Consider the following 16130-nt stretch of genomic DNA (forward strand, 5'->3'; position numbering starts at 1 on the left):
GCATCTGTGTGAAGTGCAGAGGGCTGGGACACCCATATGAAGTGCACAAGCTAGAACACCTGCGCAGAGTGCATGAGGCTGGGACACTGTTATAGACTGCACAGATTGAGACACCCATGATAACGACACAGGCTACAACACCTGTGCAAAGTGAACAGACGGAGACAGGCATGCAAAGTGTACACAGTGGGTCACCTGTGCAAAATGAACAGGCAAGGAGGTCAGTGCATAGTGCATGAAGCTGGGACACCCATGTAAAATACACAAGTGGGACACTCATAAAATGTGTACAGACTGGAACACCATGAAGAGTGCACAGGCTGGAACACCTATCCAGGCTGTACTGGCCGGACAACTGTGCAAAGGTCATGAGGCTGGGACACCTGGCAAAGTGGACAGACTCAAACACTGCTATGTAGTGCACAGGCTTGGACACCTGGGAAAAGGAGCAGTCTAGGTCACCTATGCCAAGTGCTTGAGAGTGAAACTCCTGTGCAAAGTGCACAGGCTGGGACAACAGTGCAATGCAGACTAACTAATAAACCTGTGTAGACTGAATCAGACACATGTGCAGAGTGCATGAGCTAAATTAAACGTGCAAATGCACAGGGCATGATACCTGTGCAAGCCCACTGCTGGGACACCTGTTCAAAGAGCACGATGCAGGGACACCTGTATAAAGTGTCCAGGTATGGATACCTGTTAAAATTGCATGAGACTGAGCTATCTGTGCAAAATGTCCAGATTGGGACTCTGGTGCAAAGTGCAGAGGACAAGGTCATTTCTCCAAAGTGCACTGGCAGCTCTGCAAAGTACACAGGCTCAGAAAACCTTGCTGAGGGCTTAGGCTATGACACTTGTTCAAAGTGCATGAGGCTGGCACATCTATACAAAGTGTACAAAGTGAGACACACAGGCAGAGTGTTCAGGGCTAGGTCACCTCTGCAGAGTGTACAGGCTGGGACAACTGTCCAGATGCACCTGGCTGAAGCATCTGTGTGAAGGGCAGAGAGCTGGGACATCCACACAAAGTGCACAAACTACAACACCTGTGCAGAGGGTAAAGGCTGAAACTCTCGTGCAAAGTGCATGCAGCTTGGAGGCCAATACAAAGTGCACAGATGGGGACATCAGTGAAAACTGCAGAAGCTGGGACACGTCTCCAAAATGCACGAAGCTGGGACACCTGTTCAAATGGACAGATGGAGTCAGCTGTGCAACGTGCAGGAGGCTGCGACACCGGGACAAAGTGGACAGCCTAGGACACCTGTTCAGAGTACATGACACTGGGACACCTATGCAGGTGTACAAGATGGGACAGCTCTACAAAATGCATGACTTGGGACACATTTGCAAATACACAGGCCAGGATACTTGTGCAAATGCACTGCTCGGACACCCCTTCAAAGAGCATGTTGCTGGAAAACCTGTACAACGTATACAGGTTGGGGTACCTGTTGACAATGCATGACACTGACACATCTGTGAGAAATGCACCTATAGGGGCTGCCATGCAAAGTGCACAGGACAGGCACAGGTCTGCAAAGTACACAGACCAGGACATACCTGCAAAACACACAAGCTGGGACACCTTGCTGAGTACTTAAGCTGTGACACTTGTTCAAAGGCATGAGGCTGACATGCCTGTGTGCAGTGGACCAACTGGGAGAGGCATGCAGAGTGCAGCAGGTGTAGGACACCTCTGGAAAGTGGACAGGCTGGGACACCTGTTCAAAGGCATGAGGCTGACAAGCCTGTGTGCAGTGGATCAACTGGGAGAGGCATGCAGAGTGCAACAGGTGTAGGACATCTCTGGAAAGTGGACAGGCTGGGACACCTGTCCAGGTGCACAAGGCTGATGCATCTGTGTGAAGTGCAGAGGGCTGGGACACCCATATGAAGTGCACAAACTAGAACACCTGTGTAGAGTGCACGAGGCTGGGACACTGTTATAGACTGCACAGACTGGGACACCCATGATAACGACACAGGGTACAACACCTGTGCAAAGTGAACAGACGGAGACATGCATACAAAGTGTACACACTGTGTCACCTGTGCAAAATGAACGGGCAAGGAGGTCAGTGCATAGTGCATGAAGCTGGAACACCCATGCAAAACGCACAGGTGGGACACTCATAAAATGTGTACAGACTGGAACGCCATGAAGAGTGCACAGGCTGGAACACCTATCCAGGCTGTACTGGCCGGACAACTGCACAAAGTTCATGAGGCTGGGACAGCTGGCAAAGTGGACAGACTCAAACACTACTATGTAGTGCACAGCCTTGGACACCTGGGAAAAGGAACAGACTAGGTCACCTGTACAAAGAGCATGAGACTGAAACCACTGTGCAAAAATGCACAGGCCAGGACAACAGTGCAAAGTGGACTAACTAATGTTGTTGCTGTTGTTATGTGCCATTGAGTCGGACCAGACTTATAGCGACCCCTCTTTGGGTTTCTGAGGCAGTATCACTACGGAAGTAGATTGCCCCATCCTCCTTCCGAGGAGTGGCTGGTAGATTTGAACCACCAGCCTTCTGGTTAGCAGTCAAGTGCCTTAGCCACTATGCTACCAGAGCTCCCAGAATAACTAATATACCTGGGTAAAGTGGACTGAATGAGACACATGTGCAAAGTGCATAAACTGAAATAAATGTGCAAATCACAGGCCAGGATACCTGGGCAAACACACTGCTGGGCACCTTTTCAAAGAGAATGATGCAGAGACACCTATACAAAGTGTCCAGGTGGGGATACGTGTTAAAACTGCATGAGACTGAACCATCTATGAAAAATGTAGATTGGGACTCAGGTGCAAAGTGCAGAGGTCAAGGTCACTTCTCCAAAGTGCACTGACAGCTCTGCAAAGTACACAAGCTGGGACACCCTTGTTGAGGGCTTAGGCTGTGACACTTATTCAAAGTGCATGAGGCTGGCACGTCTTCACCAAGTGTACAAAGTGAGACACCCAGGCAGAGTGCTCAGGGACAGGAAACCTCTGCAGCATGTACAGGCTGGGACAACTGTCCAGGTGCATGAGACTGAAGCATCTGTGTGAAGGGCAGAGGGCTGGGACACGCACACAAAGTGCACAAACAATACCACCTGTGCAGAAGTGTACAGGCTGAGAAACTTCTGCAGCGCGCATGAGGCTGGAACACGTGTGCAAGCTGCATGAGGCTGGGACACTGCAACAGATGGCACAGATAGGGACACCCATGAAAACTGCATAGGCTGGGACACTCATAAAAAGTGTACAGACTGGGACACCTTTTGGAAATGTTCAGGTTAAGACACCTGTGCAAAGCGTGCTGGCTGGGACAGCCATGAAGAGTGCACAGGCTGAGACACCTGTCCAGAGAACACAGGCTGGACAATTGGGAAAGGTTCATGAGGATGGTACACCTGGGGATAGTGCACGGGCTGGAACACTCTTCAAAATTTGACAGTCTTGGACAACTGTATGCAATGTTTTGAGACTGAAACACCTGTGGAAAGTGCCTAGGCTGAGACTCCATTGCAAAGGGCACTGGCTGGGAGATCCCTGCAAAGTGCACAGGGCTGGGAAACCTATCCAAAGTGAATACACTGTGATGCCATTGCAAAGCGCACGAGGCTGGGACATCTGTGCAAAGTAGATGACTGGGACACCGGGGAAAGCACACAGGCTGGAACACCCTTCCAAAGCTGATAGGCTCGCACCCCTGTGCAAACTGAACTGTCTGGGACAACAGTAAAAAGTGCATGAGACTGAAACCCCTGTGCAAAGTGCATAGGCCAGGACATCAGTGCAAAGAGGACAGAATGGAACACCTGTCCAAAGTGTATGAGCTGGGTCACATGTGAAAATGCACTGCTGACGTACCACTTCAAACTGCATGTTGCTGGGACACCTGTACAAAGTGTCCAGGTGGGGATACCTGTTGAAACTGCATGAGACCCAATTATCTGTACAAAATGCACAGGTTCAGACTTCCATGCAAAGTGCACAGGACAGGGACACCTCTCCAATGTGCACTGACTAGGACACAAGTGCACACGCTGAGACACCCTTGCTAGGGGCCTAAGCTCTGACACATGTTCAAAGTGCATGAGGCTGGCATGACCATGCAAAGTGTACAAAATGAGACACCCAGGCAGAGTGCTCAGGGCTAGGACACCTCTGCAGAGTGTATGGGCTGGGGCATCTGTGAGAAGCGCTGGGACCCCCATAAAAAGTGCCCAAAGTAGAACACCTGTACAGAGTGTAAAGGCTGAAACACTTGTGCAAAGTGCATGGAGCTTGGAGACCAATACAAAGTGCACAGATTGGGACATCAGTGAAAACTGCAGAAGCTGGGACACGTCTCCAAAGTGCACGAAGCTGGGACACCTGTTCAAATGGACAGATGGAGTCAGCTGTGCAAAGTGCAGGAGGCTGTGATACCAGGACAAGGTGGACAGACTGGGACACCTGTGCAGAGGTACAAGATGGGACAGCTCTACAAAATGCATGAGCTGGGACACATGTACGAATATACAGGCCAGGATACTTGTGCAAATGCACCGCTCGGACACCCATTCAAAGAGCATGGTGCTGGAAAACCTGTACAAAGTATACAGGTTGGGGCACCTGTTGAAAATTCATGACACTGAAACATCTGTGAAAAATGCACATATAGGGACTGCCATGCAAAGTGCACAGGACAGGCAGAGCTCTGCAAAGTACACAGACCAGGACATCCCTGTAAAGAACACAAGCTGGGATACTCTTGCTGAGTACTTAAGCTGTGTCACTTGTTCAAATTGCATGAGGCTGACATGCCTGTGTGCAGTGGACCAACTGGGATATCCATGCAGAGTGCAACAGGTGTGGCACCTCTAGATAGTGGACAGGCTGGGACACCTGTCCAGGTGCACAAGGCTGATGCATCTGTGTGAAGTGCAGAGGGCTGGGACACCCATATGAAGTGCACCAACTAGAACACCTGTGCAGAGTGCATGAGGCTGGGACATTGTTATACACTGCACAGATTGGGACACACATGATAATGACACAAGGTACAATACCCGTGCAAAGTGGACAGTCAGAGACATGCATGCAAAGTGTACACAGTGGGTCATCTGTGCAAAATGAATGGGCAAGGAAGTCCGTGCATAGTGCATGAAGCTGGAACACCCATGCAAAATGCACAGGTGGGACACTCATAAAATGTGTACAGACTGGAACACCATGAAGAGTGCACAGGCTGGAACACCTATCCAGTCTGTACTGGCCAGACAACTGCGCAAAGGTCATGAGGCTGGGACACATAGCAAAGTGGACAGACTCAAACACTACTATGTAGTGCACAGCCTTGGACACCTGGGAAAAGGAACAGTCTAGGTCACCTGTGCAAAGTGCATGAGACTGACACCCCTGTGCAAAGTGAACGGGCCAGGACAACAGTGTCAAGTGGACTAATTAATACACCTGTGTAAAGTGGACTGAATGAGACACATGTGCAAAGTGCATGAACTGAAATAAATGTGCAAATACCCAGGCCAGGATACCTGTGTAAACACACTGCTGGGACACCTTTTCAAAGAGTATGATGATGTGACACCTCTACAAAGTGTTGAGGTGGGGATACCTGTTAGAACTGCATGACACTGAACCCTCTGTGGAAAATGTACAGATCGGGACTCCTGTGCAAAGTGCACAGAACAAGGTCATTTCTCCAAAGTGCACTGACTGCTCTGCAAAATACACACGCTGGGACACCCTTGCAGAGGGCTTAGGCTGTGACACTTATTCACGGTGCATGGGGCTGGCACGTCTATACAAAGTGTACAAAGTGAGACACCCAGGCAGAGTGCTCAGGGCTAGGTCACCTCTGCAGAGTGTACAGGCTGGGACAACTGTCCAGGTGCACAAGGCTGAAGCATCTGTGTGAAGGGCAGAGGGCTGGGACACGCACACAAAGTGCACAAACTACAACACCTGTGCAGAGTGTAAAGGCTAAAACACTTGTGCAAAGAGTATGGAGCTTGGAGGCCAATACAAAGTGCACAGATGGGGACATCAGTGAAAACTGCAGAGGCTGGCTCACCTCTCCAAAGTGCATGAAGCTGGGACACCTGTTCAAATGGACAGATTGATTCAGTGTTGCAAAGTGCAAGAGGCTGGGACACCAGGACAAAGTGGACAGAGTGGGACACCTGTGTAAAGTACATGACATTGGGACACATGTGCAGGTGTATAAGATGGAACAGCTGTACAAAATGCATGAGCTGGACACAGGTGCGAATACACAGGCCAGGATACTTGTGCAAATGCACTGCTCGGAAACCCCTTCAAAGAGCATGATGCTGGAAAACCTGTACAAAATATACAGGTTGGGGCACTTGTTGAAAATGCATGACACTGAAACATCTGTGAAAAAGGCACATATAGGGACTGCCATGCAAAGTGGACAGGACAGGCAGAGCTCTGCAAAGTACACAGACCAGGACATCACTGCAAAGCACACAAGCTGGGACACCCTTGCTGAGTACTTAAGCTGTGACACCTGTTCAAAGTGTATGACGCTGACATGCCTGTGTGCAGTGGACCAACTGGGATACCCATGCAGAGTGCAGCAGGTGTAGGACACCTCCTGAAAGTGGACAGGCTGGGACACCTGTCCAGGTGCACAAGGGTGATGCATCTGTGTGAAATGCAGAGGGCTGGGACACCCATATGAAGTGCACAAACTAGAACACCTGTGCAGAGTGCACGAGGCTGGGACACTGTTATAGACTGCACTGGTTGGGACACCCATGATAACTACACAGGGTGTAACACCTGTGCAAAGTGGACAGGCAGAGACGTGCATGCAAATGCCCAGGCCAGGATGCCTGTGCGAACACACTACTGGGACACCTTTTCAAAGAGCATGATGCTGGGACACCTGTACAAAGTGTCTATGTGGGGATACCTGTTAAAATTGCATGAGACTGAACCATCTGTGCAAAATGTACAGATTGGGACTTCTGTGCAAAGTGCACAGGACAACGTCACTTCTCCAAAGTGCACTGGCAGCTCTGCAAAGTACACAAGCTGGGACACCCTTGCTGAGGGCTAACTAATAAACCTGTGTAAAGCCTGTGACACTTATTCCAGGTGCAATGCAAAGTACACAGGTTGGGACACCTGCGCAAAGTATCTACTCTAGGACACTTCAATTAAGTGCACGAGGCTGAGCCATTTGTGCAAAGTGGACAGACTGAGACGTGTGCAAAGTGCACAGGACAGGCTGCGATACCGGTGAAAATAAACAGGCAAGGAGACTAAGGCATAGTGCATGAGACTGGAACATCCACGCAAAACGCACAGATTGGGACACTCATAAAAAGTATATAGAGTGGGACATTTGTTCCAATTGTACAGGCTAAGACACTTCAGAAAGTACACAGGCTGGAACATCCTTCCAAAATTTACAGCCACGGACAACTGTGTACAATGAGCTTGAGACTGAAACACCTGTGCAAAGTACATAGGTTGAGACACCATTGCAAAGGGCACTGACTGGTATATCGCTGCAAAGTACACAGGGCTAGGAAACCTATCCAAAGTGGATACACTGTGATACCATTGCAAAGTGTACGAGGCTGGGACATCTGTGCAAAGTAGATGATTGGGGCACCTGGGAAAGTAAAAAGGCTGGAACTCCCTTCTAAAGCTGACAGGCTTGGATCCCTGTGCAAACTGAACTGTCTGGGACACCAGTGCAGTGTGCATGAGACTGAAACCCCGTGCAAAACGCACAGGCGAGGACACCAGTGCAATGTGGACAGACTGGAGCACCTGTGCAAAGTGTATGAGCTGGGACACATGCGCAAACGCACTGCTGACATACCCCTCCAAACTGCACGATGCTGGAACACCTGTACAAAGTGTCCAGGTGGGGATACCTGTTGAAACAGCATGAGAGTGAAAAACATCTGTGCAAAATGCACAGGTTGGGACTTCCATGTAAAGTGCACAGGCCAGGGACACCTCTCCAAAGTGCACTGACTAGGATACAAGTGCACAAGCTGGGACACCCTTGCTGAGGGCTTAAGCTCTCACACTTGTTCAAAGTGCATGAGGCTGGCATGCCTATGAAAAGTGTACAAAGTGAGACACCCAAGCAGAGTGCTTATGGCTAGGACACCTCTGCAGAGTGTACCGGCTGGGGCATCTGTCCAGGTGCACAAGGCTGATACATCTGTGTGAAGGGTTGGGACATCCATACAATGTGAACAAATTACAACACCTGTGCAGAGTGTAAAGGCTGAAACCCTTGTGCAAAGTGTATGGAGCTTAGAGAACAATACAAAATGCACAGATTGGGACATCAGTGAAAACTGCGGAGACTGGCACACCTCTCTAAAGTGCATGAAGCTGGGACACCAGTTCAAATGGACAGATGGAGTCATCCATGCACAGGGCCGGAGGCTGGGACACCAGGACAAAATGGACAGACTGGGACACCTGTGCAGAGTACATGACATTGGGATTCCTGTGCGGGTGTACAAGATGGGACAGCTCTACAAAATGCACGAGTTGGGACACATGTGCAAATCCACAGGCCGGAATACTTGTGCAAATGCACCACTCAGAAACCCCTTCAAGGAGCATGATGCTGGAAAACCTGTACAAAGTATACAGGTGGGGCACCGGTTAAAAATGCATGACACAGAAACATCTGCAAAAATGCATATATAGAGACTGCCATGCAAAGTGCACAGGACAGGCACAGCTCTGCAAAGTACACAGACCAGGACATCACTGCAAAGCACACAAGCTGGGACATCCTTGCTGAGTACTTAAGCTGTGACACCTGCATTCAAAGTGCATGAGGCTATCATGCCTGTGTGCAGTGGACCAACTGGGAGAGCCATGCAGAGTGTAACAGGTGTAGAACACCTCTGGAAAGTGGACAGGTTGGGACACCTGTCCAGGTGCACAAGGCTGTGTGAAGTGCAGAGGGCTGGGACACCCATATGAAGTGCACAAACTAGAACACCTGCGCAGAGTGCACGAGGCTGGGACACTGTTATAGACTGCACAGACTGGGACACCCATGATGACGACACAGGGTACAACACCTGTGCAAAGTGGACAGATAGGGACATGCATGCAAAGTGTACACACTGGGTCACCTGTGCAAAATGAATGAGCAAGGAGGTCCGTGCATAGTGCATGAAGCTGGAACATCTATGCAAAATGCACAGGTGGGACATTCATAAAATGTGTACAGACTGGAACACCATGAAGAGTGCACAGGCTGGAACACCTATCCAGGCTGTACTGGCCGGACAACTGTGCATAGTTTATGAGGCTGGGACACCTGGCAAAGTGGACAGACTCAAACACTGCTATGTAGTGCACAGGCTTGGACATCTGGGAAAAGGAACAGTCTAGGTCACCTGTGCAAAGTGCATGAGATTGAAATCCCTGTGCAAAGTGCACAGGCCGGGACAACAGTGCAAAGTGGACTAACTAATGCACCTGTGTAAAGTGGACTGAATGAGACACATGTGCAAAGTGCATGAACTGAAATAAATGTGTAAATGCACAGGCCTGAACACCTGTGCAAACACACTGCTGGGACACCTTTTCAAAGAGCATGATGCTGGGACACCTGTACAAAGTGTCCAGCTGGGGATACCTGTTGAAAGTGCATGAGACTGAAACATCTGTGCAAAATACACAGATTGAGACTCCCATGCAAAATATACAGAATAGGGACACCTCTCCAAAGTGCACCGACTAGGAAAACTCTGCAAAGTGCGCAAGCTGGGACACCCTTGCTGAGTATTCAGGCTGTGACACTTGTTCACAGTTCATGAGGCTGGTACTCCTGTGCAAAGGGTACAAATTGAGACACCCATGTAGAGTGCACAGAACTAGGACACAGCTGAAAAGTGGACAGGCTTGAACATTTGTCCAGGTGCACAAGGCTGAAGTATTTGTGTGAAGTGCAGAGGGCTGGGACACCCATATAAGTACACAAACTACACTGCCTATTCAGAGTGTTTACACTCTAGGACACCTGTGCAAACTGCATGAGAATGGGATACCACTGGAAGCTACATGAGGGTGGAAAATGTTACAGACAGCACAGATGGGGACACCCGTGAAAATACACAGGCCAGGAAAATTGTGCAAAGTGACAGACTAAAACATGTGTGCAAAGTGCACAGGCTAGGTCACCTGTGCTAAATGAATGGCCAAAAGGACCAGAGCATAGTGCCCCCATGCAAAATGCACAGATGGGACACCCATAAAAAGTGTACAGACTGAGATACCTGTGAAGAGCACAAGGGCGGGAACACCTGTCCAGAGTGTACTGGCTGGACAATTGGGCAAGGTTCATGAGGCTGTGACACCTGGCAAAGTGTACGGGCTGGAACAACTCTCCAAACTGCTCAGGCTTAGACACTTGGGCAAAATGAACAGTCTGAAACTTGTGCAAGGTAGATGAGAGTGAAATCCCTGTGCAGAGCACACAGGCTGGGAAACCATTGCAAAAGGCACCAGCTGAGACAGCCATGAAAATGCATAGGGTTGGGACTCAAGTGTCCTTGTTCAAAGTGTACAGGCTGGGACACCTGTGCAGAGTGCATGAGGCTGAGACACATGTGCAAAGTGGAGTGACTGGACATGTGTTCAAAGTGCATGAACTGGGAAATGTGCAAATGCACAGGCCAGGATACCTGTGCGAATACATGCTGAGACATCTCTACAAAGAACATGATGGTGGGACATCTGTCCAAAGTGCACAGACTGGGATAGCTGTTGAAAGTGCATGCGACTGAAACATCTGTGCAAAATTCAGTCTGGGACTCCCACGCAAAGTGCACAGAACAGACTAGGACAGCAGCACGAAGTGCAAAAACTGGGACACCCTTGCTGAGGTCTCAGGCTCTGACACTTGTTCAAGGTGCATGAAGCTGATACACCTGTGCACAATGTACAAACTGAGACTCCCATGCAAAGTTCACAGGGCTGGGATACCTATCCAGGTGCACAAGGCTGACTCATTTGTGCGAAATGCAGAAGGCTGGGGCACCCTTATAAACTACGTTAACTACAATACCTGTGCAGAGTGTACAGGCTGGGGTAACTGTGAAAAGTGTGCAAGACTGGGACATATGTGCAAACTCATGGGCCAGGATACTTATGCAAATTCACTACTGGTACCCTTTCAAGTTCCATGAGGCTGACACGACTGTGCACAGTGTACAGTCTGGGACACACATGCAGAGTGCACAGGGCTAGGACACCACTGCAAAGGGGACAGGCTGGGACAACTGTCCAGGTGCATGAGACTGAAGCATCTGTGTGAAGAGCAGAGGGCTGGGACACCCACCCAAAGTGCACAAACTAAAACACCTGTGCAGGGTGTAAAGGCTGAGATACCTGTATAAATTGCATGAGTGCAGAACACCAATACAGAGTACGCAGATTGGGACACCTGTGAAAACTGCACAGGCTGGGGCATCTGTTCATAATGAACAGACAGGATCACCTGTGCAAAGTGCACAAGCTGAGACATGTGCAAATGCACTTCTGGGAATTCTTCAAAGTACAAGTTGCTGTGATGTACCTGTCCAAAGTGCACAGGTTGGGATATCTGCTGAAAGTTCATGAGACTGAAACATCTGTGCAAAATGCAGATTGGTACTCCCATGCAAAGTGCACAGGACAAGGTTACCTCTGCAAAGTGCAAAGACTAGGACTGCACAGCCAAGCGCACAAGCTAGAACACCCTTGCTGAATGTTCAGGCTGTAGCACTTGTTCACAGTTCATGAGGCTGGTACTCCTGTACAAATTGAGACACCCAGGCAGAGTGCACAGAGCTAGGATACCTCTGCAAAGCGGACAGGCTGGGACACCTGTCCAGGTGCACAAGGCTGAAGCATCTGTGTGAAGTGCAGAGGGGTGAAACACTCATAAAAAGCATATAGACTAAAACACTTTTGCAGAGTGTACAGGTTGGGACAACTGTGAAAATGAACAGCCTTAGAAACCAGTGCAAACTGCATGAGGCTGGGACACACATACAAACGCGTGGGGGTAAGATGAACTGCTGGTACACCTCTTCAAAGTGCATGAGGCTGACATGCCTGTGTGCAGTAGACCAACTGGGATACCCATGCAGAATGCAACAGGTGTGGGACACCTCTGGAAAGTGGACAAGCTGCGACACCTGTCCAGGTGCATGAGGCTAAAACATCTGTGCGAAGTGCAGAGGGCTGGGACATCCATAGACAGTGCACAAACTACACCTTTGCATGTGTACAGACTGGGGTAACTGTGAAAAGTGCTTGAAGTTGAGACATCTGTGCAAATGTACAGACCAGGATATGTGTGCAAATGCACTGCTGGGGCACCCCTTCAAATACTATGATGCTGGAACACCTGTACGAAGTGTACAGTTTGAAACTCCTGTTGAAAGTTCATGAGACTGAAACATCTGTGCAAAATGCATAGATCAGGACTCCCATGCAAAGTGCACAGGACAGGGACACCTGTCTAAAGTACACAAACTAGGACAGCACTATGAAGCACACAAGCTGGGTGCACACTTGCTGAGTGCTCAGGCTGTAACACTTTTCATGAGGCTGGTACACCTGTGCAAAGTGTACAGATTGGGACACCCATGCAGAATGCACAGGGCTAGGACACCTCTGCAAAGTTGACAGGCTGGGACATCTGTCTGGGTGCACAAGGTGGAAGCATCTGTGCAAAGTGCAGGGGGCAGAGACACCCATACAAAGTGCACAAACTATAACACCTGTGTAGAGTGTCAAGGCTGGGATACCTGTGCAGAGTGTACAGGTTGGGTTACCTGTTGAAACTGCATGAGACTGAAATGTGTGAAAAATGCACAGACTGGGACTCCCATGCAAAGTACACAGGACAGGGACACCAATCCAAGCACAGACTAGGACAGCACAGAAAAGTGCACAAGATGAGACACCCTGCCTGAGTGCTCAGACTGAGACACTTGTTCACAGCTCATGAGGCTTGCACACCTATGAAAAGTGGACAGACTGGGACACCTGTGCAAAGTGCATGGGCCAGGGTACCTGTGCAAATGCACTGCTGGTACATCCTTTCAAAATGCATGAGATTGGCACACCTGTGCAAAGTATGCAAACTGAGATAACCATGCAGAGTGCATAAAGCTAGTACACCTTTGCAATGTAGAGAGGCTGGGACACTTGTCAAGGAGGATGAGACTGAAGCATCTTCCTGGAGCACAGAGGTCTGAGACACCTATACAAAGTGCACAAACGATAATACTTGTGCAGAGTGTACAGCCTGGGACACCTAAGCAAGCCCTGTGAAGCTGGGACACCATCACAGACTGCACAGGTTGGGACACACATTAAAACTACACAGGTGGGACACCTGTGCAAAGTGGACAGAATAAGATATGTGTGTGAAGTGCACATGCAGGGTCACCTATGTGAAGTGAATGGGCAAGAAGCCTAGCCCATAGTACATAAAGCTGGAGCATCCATGCAAAATGCACATACTGGTACACTTGTTGGAAATGTACAAGTGCAAACCACACAGGCTGGGACACCTGTCCAGAGTACACAGGCTGGACATTTGGGCAAAGTTCATGAGAATGACACAGTCATGCAATATGGACAGACTGGGACACCTGAGAAAGTATGCAGGCTGGAACACCCTTTCAAAATTCATAGGCTTGGACACCTGTGTAAACTTAACAGTCTAGGACACTTGTGTAAAATATATGAGACTGAAATTCCTGTACAAAGTACACAGGCTGGGCCACGATCATAAAGCTCATGAAGCTAGGACACCAGTGCAAAGTGAACTGACTGGGACACGTGTGCAAAATGCATATGCAAATACACAGGCAAGGATACTTGTGCAAATGCACTGCTGGGGCATCCCTTCAAGGAGCATGATGCTGGGACACCTGTACGAAGTATACAGATTGGGGCATCTGTTGAAAGTGCATGAGACTGAAAGATCTCTGCAAAATGCACAGACTGGGGCTCCATGCAAAGTATACAGGACAGAGACACCTATCTAAAGCACACCCACTAGGATAGCACTGCAAAGTGCACAAGCTTGGCCACCCTTGCTAAGTCCTCAGGCTGTGACATTTGTTCATGAGGCTGGTGTGTCTGTGCAAAGTGTACAGATTGACACATTCATGCAGAGTGCACAGGGCTAGGAGACCTCTGCAAAGGGGAGAGGTTGGGAAATCTGTCCAGGTGCATAAGGCTGAAGCATCTGCGCAAAGTGCAGATGTATAAAGTGTCAAGGCTGAGACACCTGTGCAGAGTGCATGAGGGTAGGACACCTTTACAGGCTACACAGATTTGGACACTCAGGAAAAAATGCACAGGCTGGGACACCTGTGCAAAGTGTACAGGTTGGGGCACCTGTTGAAAGTATATGAGACAAACATCTGTGAACAGTGCACAGATTGGGATTCCCATGCAAAGTGCACAGGACAGGGACAGCTCTCCAAAGCACGCTGACTAGAACAGCACAGCAAAGTGCACAGGCTGGAACACCCTTGCTGAATGCTCAGGCTGTGACACTTGTTCATGAGGCTGGTACACCTGTGCGAAGTGTACAGATTGGGACACCCATGCAGAATGCACAGGGCTAGGACATGCCTGCAAAGCTGACAGGCTGGGACATCTGTCCAGGTGCACAAGGCTGAAGCATCTGTGTGATGTGCAGAGGGCAGGGACACCCATAAAAGTGCACAAGCTACAATATCTGTGTAGAGTACCAAGGCTGGGGACACCTGTGCAGAGTGAGTGAGTGTGGGACACCAGTGCAAGTTGCATGAGGCTGGGACACCTTTAAAGGCTGCACAGATTTGGACATCTGTGAAAAATGCACAGTCTGGGACACCTGTGCAAAGTGCAAGAGGCCAGGACACATGTGCAAATGCATAGGCCAGGATATCTGTGCAAAAGCACTACTGCTATACCCCTTCAAAGTGCATGAGGCTGGCATACCTGAGCAAAGTGTACACACTAGGGCATCCACGCAGAGTGCATAGGGCTAGGACTCCTCTGCCAAGTGGACAGGCTGGGACAGTCTCCAGGTGTACGAGGTGGAAGCATCTGTGTGAATTGCAGAGGCCTGGGCCACCCATACAAAGTGAATGCCTGTGCAGAGTGTACAGGCTGGGACACCAGTGCAAAGTGCACACTCTGGGTCACTTTTTCAAAAATAAATGTGTTACTGTCTCCTCTAAGAAGTCAGCAGTTCGATTCGATGGCACACAACAACACATGCTTAGTTAACTGGTACCATGTGACCAAATTATTACAACCAAACCAAACTCAGGGCCATCAAGTCAATTCTGACTCGTAGTGACCCTATGGGACAGAGTAGAACTACCCCATAGGGTTTCCAAGGCTGTAAATCTTTATGGAAGCAGACTGCCTCATCTTTCTCCTGAGCAGCTGGTAGGTTCACAGACCTTTTGGTTAGCAGCCAAAAGCTTTAGCCACTGCATCACCAGAGTTCTTTAATTTATTACAGTATTAAAAACAAAAACTAAACCTGCTGTCATCAAATCGATTCTGACTCATAGCAGTCCTATAGGACAGAGTAGAACAACCCCACAGGGTACTCAAGGCTATAAATCTGCATGGAAGCAAACTGCCCTATCTTTCTCCCACACAGTGGCTGGTGGGCTCAAACACCTGAACCTTTCAGTAAGTAGCACTTAACCACTGCACCACTAGGACTCTTTAGTAAAGTGTTATACCCCTTTAAGCTCTGTAGCTTGCTGCCTACCCCATCCTTTAACCAGACCCTGTTTGTAGAAGCAGCAATCTTGCCCCTCTTCCTGTCTTTTGATTTATCCCAAGAAACTTTTCCTTTGTGGCTAGAGATATCATATCTACGGTGGGAGAGTGGGGCTCAGTTCCTCTTTCATTGCTACTCCTTAAGTTTAGGAGTCAGCCCCAGGGTTACAGGTGAGGAGAGACAACTCAGGGACGCCCAAAGTAGCAGGTGGGAAGAGCAGGAGAAAGGGGATTAAAAGCCAGGAAGCCAGAGAGAAGAGCAATCAGCCAAAGGGATTAGGTGAGAAGAGGAAACTCAAGCCTGCGTAGA

Source organism: Orycteropus afer, unplaced genomic scaffold (genome assembly GCF_000298275.1).
Source record: "Orycteropus afer afer isolate SDZICR_OR568_19922 unplaced genomic scaffold, OryAfe1.0 scaffold00990, whole genome shotgun sequence".
Classification (NCBI taxonomy): Eukaryota; Metazoa; Chordata; class Mammalia; order Tubulidentata; family Orycteropodidae; genus Orycteropus; species Orycteropus afer.